Below are 7,500 nucleotides of genomic sequence, written 5' to 3' on the forward strand. Positions count from 1 at the left end.
ATATTATGAAATTTTACAGAAATGTTAGAGAAATGGTAGAAATGTTACAGGAATGTTAGAGAAATATTATGAAATGTTATGGAAATGTTGTGAAACCCGAATTTCTGACCACTGCCCTGAGAATGACCTCGTTGGCAGGAGATGAAGACGCACAAAATTTGAGGAGACGCATAAGACGTCGTAAAGTGATGTGAAGACACGGGGTTCGATTACCGGGAAGGAGGGGAAGACATGACGGCATGTCTTCTAACACCCCTCGATGCCCCTCTTCACCTGGTAGTAAATTGGTACCTGGGTGTTAGGTGCCTTGTAGCTGTTGTCCCCGTGTACCTGAGTGTTGATCGACTGGTGTGGGTGGCATCCTGGGGATGAAGTTGAAACACACACACACGAATATATATATATATATATATATATATATATATATATATATATATATATATATATATATATATATATATATATGTATATATATATGTATATTATATATTTGTAATGAACGGCTGTCCAAAAGTAAACAGAATGGAGAGGGGATCGAACCGAGGTACACATCCATCCTTTGGACGGAAGCGCAAGATAATCGGGATTCACGGAAGGCTTAGGAACTAGGCTCTAAAACCGATTAATATAAATACCTCTCAACACGTAAAAAAAAAGTAAGAGAAAGCTAGCCGTAAATAACGAATATAAAAGCAACAATGAACGCCATATAAATGCCTCTTCAAAAAAAAATGGTCTATAAAATCTTAGGACGACTGACAGACCGAATGTGTGTCGGTCTGGGTCCCTTTCTAGGAAAATATTTGGCCTGACCAGAGGTGGTTTCATTAAGAAAAGGTTAATTGCTTTGGGGTGAAGGTCACTACTAACCTCTGGATCAATAGTGATCAATATAGTGACGAAATGAAGATATTGACGAAATAGGATGGAAATTAGAGCTATTGGCATGCGAGTGTAAGTGGGTGTACATAGGAGTACATGGGAGTAAGTGGGTGTATATAGGTGTGCATGGGAGTAAGTGGGTGTACATAGGCGTATATGGGAGTGAGTGTACATGGGAGTGGGTGTACATAAGCGTACATGGGAGTAAGTGGGTGCATCTAGGTATACATGGGAGTAAGAGGGTGTACATAGGCGTATGTAAGAGTAAGTGGGTGTACATGGAAGTGGGTGTACATAGGTGTACATGGGAGTAAGTGGGTGTACATGGAAGCACGTTTCTATATGTAGGAGCTAGAGCACATTAATGTATATGGAAAGAAATAATTGTACATGGGACTGCATATTAATATTTATGAGTATATAGGTGTTTATAAGAACGTAAGAAAGAAGGGGCACTAAATAGACCTACTGGCCCATACTAGACAGGTTCAAGAACCATCCACCACACCAACTCATGTACTTGTCTAACCTATTTTTAAAGTTACTTAAGGTTTTAGCTTCAGTGACTCTACTCGAGAGTTTGTTCCACTCATCCATGTTCAATCCAATGCTTTCCCGTATCCCCTCTAAATCTATTTGTTCCATCTCGAACCCATTGCTGCTAGTCCTGTCTTGTTTAGATGTTTTTAGCACGTTATTTACATCCCCTTTATTTATTCCTGTTTTCCCTTTATGCACCTCAGTCATATCCCCCCCTAATTCCACGTTTTTCTAGGGAACATGGGAGTTCATGGGTGTACATGGTAGTTTGAGTACTTGGGTATTTATGGGACTACACGAGTACCACGATGTTCATAGGAGAATATGTTCGTTCATGGTACTATACGTCAGAATGTACACGAAGTACATTATAGCACATGCTAGTACAGAAAAGCACAAGGCTATCATGTAATTATTATTATTGTTATTATTATTATTATTATTATTATATTAATGGGGAAGTGATAACAGATTGCTCAAATTCCTTGGATCAAGGGCACGTTGTAGGCATCAAGGCACGAGCCTCGAAGGTAACATACGCTTGTTCCATCTGCTGCAAATTGTGTTCGATTCTGAGGCGTTCGTTAAGGTCCCAAATTAACGGCGTTTGTTCACAAACTCAAAACATGAGAAGAGAACCTCAGACGACGTTCCGGGTCGAGCAGTATCAGGGGTGACTTAAAGATCCAGGACGATCCAAAACGTCCTAAGCGTTCTCTCTCATGTGGGTAAATAGTGAAAATAAGACTCTTGTGCAACAGTTAGGTATCTTCGTTGTTGAAACGTTTCTCCTACGTAGAAGGATTCTTCAGTTAAGTACAGAGGGAACAGGCGTTGTAGCGAAATAAAGATGATTTAATCAGTCCATCAACCTTGAAGAAAAAGTATTTGAGGTGGTCAGTCCCTCAGTCTGGAGAAGAGTTCAGCACCATGGTCTGGAACAAGGTGGTCAGTCCCTAAGCCTGGAGAGGAGTTCAGCACCATGGTCTGGAACAAGGTGGTCAGTCCCTCAGCCTGGGGAGGAGTTCAGCTCCACGGTCTGGAATGATATGACGCTGAAGCATGAGAATGGACTCTCAAATACTGTCAAAGGTGAGGTGGAAGATCTCGAAGACATAGGGGGGCGGGGCTCACTAGTAGAATTAAGAAGGCAGGTCCTTCTGGAATCCAACTACTTATAACTAGTAGATACGCCATGAAGTGTGGAAGATGTCCTCTACCTAGACACCGTTGTGTTGCGGTGTATGACAGTTACGTTGAAGATGGTACAAAATCCCAACTTTTCGGTATTTTAAACTATTTTTGAAATAGTGAATTGTTTTGGCTACCGTACTTTGGCCCTTTTTGAAAGCTTTTCTTACTCTAGACAAGAGGGTTTTACTTAAGAAATTCACCCATAGCTAAATGGTTGAATAAAAAGTGCCCTTTTTACGTTTTATTTATTTTGGATCTGAAATGGAGAATAATCCAATACATTTTCTGAAAATTGAGTGGATTTGCTTTTTTTTTTTTAATCTTGAACCGCATTCTAGATTAGAAAATATTCCTTTCTTCTACCTGGAATGTGAGTGAAATTGTTTCTGGTATTCGTGGCTGGCTTCCAGAGTGGTGAGTATCCTACTCTTAATGCATGGAAACTGACTGGAATTTATGATTAACTGGATTTCAAGTTGGAGAACATCCAGTCTGTTTCTGGAATTTGACTAAACGAACTTCCAGCATTCCTGGTGACTTCCAGAGTGGGGAGTATCCCTGTTTTAACTCATAGAAACTGACTGGTATTTATGATTAACTGAATTTCAAACTGGAGAACATCCAGTCTTTCCATTGAAGATGACTGAAAATCCTTCGAGCTTTCTTGGCTGGCTTCCAGAGTGGTGAAGATCCATGTCTTAACTCATGGGAACTGACTGGAGTTTATAACCCTTTGACCGGATTTCAAATTGAGGAATACACCCAGTCATTTCCCCTGGAAGATAACTGGAATTGCTTGTACGACCCCTGGCTAGCTTCCAGGTTGGTGAGTACCTCAGTGTTATCTCCTGGAAAGTGACTGGAGCCCATCTGGAGGCCCTTGGCTCTGCTCCAAGTTTGGAAACGTCCCTGTCTTAGTTCCATCATTGGGTTTAGGGCTAATGAAAAGTTTGGAGAGAGAGAGAGAGAGAGAGAGAGAGAGAGAGAGAGAGAGACAGAGACAGACAGACACAGACACAGACACAGACACAGACAGAGATAGAGGAAAGGTCATAGAACCCCAAGCGGATGTAAGGGAATGAAGCAAGGAAAACGAATATAAGATTAAGGGACAATAAGGAAGAGGGAAGCTGTAAGAGGGAAGGAAAGGCCAAAGGAAAACCTTCAAAGCAGGAAGGAATAAGGAACAGAAAAACACAGCTGGAAATCTATAAAAAAAAGGCTATAAATATGCGGTTACATTTGAGATAAGAGAAAGTAAAGTTTTATTATTATTATTAATAGTAGTAGTAGTAGTAATAGTAGTAATAAAATGTGTATGAAGCTCTCAACCCTTGTAAGTCATTTAGAACAAAGATTGTTAAAGGCTCGATCCTCGTTAATTATAACAGCCTCGAGACTGAAGAAAGATGGAATAAGAGAGGGTGAAAAGGAGAAGAAAATAATCCGAAATTAAGAGGTCCCGTAAGTCGCAAACTTGATCAGGCCCAAACTCCAAATACCACTGCTTGCCCCCCTATTGGCTGGCTTGAGTGAGTACGTCTTGGGGATCAGCCAATCAGATGACGCCTCCCTGATGATTGGCTCTCTTTTTTTCCCTTCCTTTTTTCCCCCCCTTTTTTCTCCCTCGAGTCATCCGTCCAATTATTCCTCGGGAAGGGTTAATACGCTTTGGTTATTAGCCTTTTTTTACGTCACGGGAGACGCAAGGAGGTTGAAATTAGGTACCAGGATGGGCGAGGTACATACCACCGGGACCATCAGCTACTTCATTAATTAGGAGCCAAGTTTCCAGGTAATTGAGTTGTTTAGGTTCTTAATTAAAAATTAATGAACGCTAATGAAACTCGTGTTTATGTTATGGTTTCCTCCGTTCAGTAATTATGATCGGTAGAATATAATTTAAACCAAAAATTAACTAGATTACATTTTTATAGGTTGCATAGATTTATAAAAAAAACGATTATATTACAGAAATAACCCGCACATAGGAGAGAGAAGCTTACGACGACGTTTCGCTCCGTCACTAACACACGAAGGTGAGGGTATGTGTTAGAGAGTTGAAAATGATACGAATCGGACCGAAACGTCGTTACATCCTTCTTTCCCTTATATGTGGGTTATTTGTCTATTGATTATTTTCAATCAGGATTATCACAATTATCTTCATTCAAAAACAGGATATAATTACATATTGATTATTTTCAAGCAGGATTATCACAATTATCTTCATTCAGAAACAGGATATAATTACATATTGATTATTTTCAAGCAGGATTATCACAATTATCTTCATTCAAAAACAGGATATAATTACATATTGATTATTTTCAAGCAGGATTATCACAATTATCTTCATTCAAAAACAGGATATAATTACATATTGATTATTTTCATGCAGGATTATCACAATTATCTTCATTCAAAAACAGGATATAATTACATATTGATTATTTTCAAGCAGGATTATCACAATTATCTTCATTCAGAAACAGGATATAATTACATATTGATTATTTTCATGCAGGATTATCACGATTATCTTCATTCAAAAACAATATAATTACATATTGATTATTTTCATGCAGGATTATCACAATTATCTTCATTCAAAAACAGGATATAATTACATATTGATTATTTTCAAGCAGGATTATCACAATTATCTTCATTCAAAAACAGGATATAATTACATATTGATTATTTTCAAGCAGGATTATCACAATTATCTTCATTCAAAAACAGGATATAATTACTTATTGATTATTTTCATGCATTATTATCACAATTATCTTTATTCAGAAACAGGATATAATTACATATTGATTATTTTCATGCAGGATTATCACGATTATCTTCATTCAGAAACAAGATAGCAGCTCTTTCTTTAATTATTAGATAATTAAAAAACTAAAAACTTTTATTTGCAATTATTGAATAAATTAGAAAATTAATAAAAAAACACGGATATTGGAACATATTGACTTTGAGGAAGATTAAGAAAATATGGTAATATGGACTTAAATAGTAAAACTTTTCTTGCCGAATAAGTCGAGCGAAAATTTGTGTATGCAATAATTTCGAAAAAATCATTCTGAACGTAAGGAAAAAGAAATAATCATTGTGGTTGTTTATTAGATTATTATAAACTCATATGAAACACCTTTAGTTGGATTAGGCTAAATTAAACTGAGCTTGTTATAATAATGTCAGGTAAGTTTTCTAAGGTTCTTTTGGTGCAAAATTATTAATTTTTGCATTAACATAAACGAAAAAAAATATATCTTTAAACGTATAAGAGAAAATTTTAGAAAGGATTTAATTATAAATGAGTTCTTGCTAATTGACCAATTTTACCTATTCGGCACGACACACACACACACACACACACACACATATTATATATATATATATATATATATAAATATATATATATATATATATATATATATATATATATATATATATATATATAACTAAAAGGTTAAGGAACACCTGTCAATACCCAGTAATAGCCCGCAGGGAGACAGAAATTCAGAAAATTAATTGGCTTGCATATTTCGTCCCTCTGGTGGAGTTGAAATATATAGACCAATTAATTTTGATCCCTTGCTGAAAAGGACCCCAGCAGGGGGTCAAAATATACAGACCAATTAATTATTTTGAGTTTGTGTCCCTGTGGTTAATTATACATATATTTATCATTTTATCTATATGCAGGACAAGCCACAGGGGATGGAAATCTTCATCTCAGGCACTTTCATACGCCACCGTGCGTTATCAGGAGCTATGCAATGTTGCATAGGTGGGAAGGGTGGAGGGGGGGAGGTGAACTGACCAGTGCCTCTCATTTTGTGAGAGAAATTGGCTATCGTCACGGTGGCCTGGTGGCTAAAGCTCCCGCTTCACACACGGAGGGCCCGGGTTCGATTCCCGGCGGGTGGAAACATTCCGACACGTTTCCTTACACCTGTTGTCCTGTTCACCTAGCAGCAAATAGGTACCTGGGTGTCAGTCGACTGGTGTGGGTCGCATCCTGGGGGACAAGATTAAGGACCCCAATGGAAATAAGTTAGACAGTCCTCGATGACGCACTGACTTTCTTGGGTTATCCTGGGTGGCTAACCCTCCGGGGTTAAAAATCCGAACGAAATCCTATCCTATCCCTATCCAACGTACTCTGGGGAAACTTCATTTTTTCTTTTGCTACTCTTGCAACATTGCATAGCTCCTGATGACACACGGAGGCATTTGAAAGTACCCGAGGTGAAGATTTCCCCCCCCTGTGGCTCGTCTTGTATTAAGATCGCTTGTCTGAGACTGTATTTCGTATGTACATGTGTGCGCGTGTGTGTGCGCGTGTGTGTGTACGTACTCGCCTAATTGTGGTTGCAGGGGTCGATTCATAGTTTCTGGCCCCGCCTCGTCACTGGTCGCTACTAAGTCTTTCCGTGAGCTTTATCATACCTGTGTATGTGTGTACTCACCTATTTGTACTCACCTATTTGTGGTTGCAAGGGTCGAGTCATAGCTCCTGGCCCCGCCTCTTCGCTGGTTGCTACTAGGTCCTCTCTCTCCCTGCCCCAGGAGCATCATCATACCTCGCCTTAAAACTATGTATGGTTCCCGCCTCCACTACGTCACTTTCTCGGCTATTCCACGGCCTGACTACTCTATGACTGAAGAAATACTTCCTAACATCCCATTGATTCATCTGAGTCTTCAACTTCCAATTGTGACCTCTTGTGTCTGTGTCCCTTCTCTGTAACATCCCGTCTTTGTCCACCTTGTCTATTCCGCGCAGTATTTTATATGTCGTTATCATGTCTCCCCTGACCCTCCTGTCCTCCAGTGTCGTCAGGCCGATTTCCCTCAACCTTTCTT

The sequence above is a fragment of the Cherax quadricarinatus genome, chromosome 79 (genome assembly GCF_038502225.1).
Source record: "Cherax quadricarinatus isolate ZL_2023a chromosome 79, ASM3850222v1, whole genome shotgun sequence".
Classification (NCBI taxonomy): Eukaryota; Metazoa; Arthropoda; class Malacostraca; order Decapoda; family Parastacidae; genus Cherax; species Cherax quadricarinatus.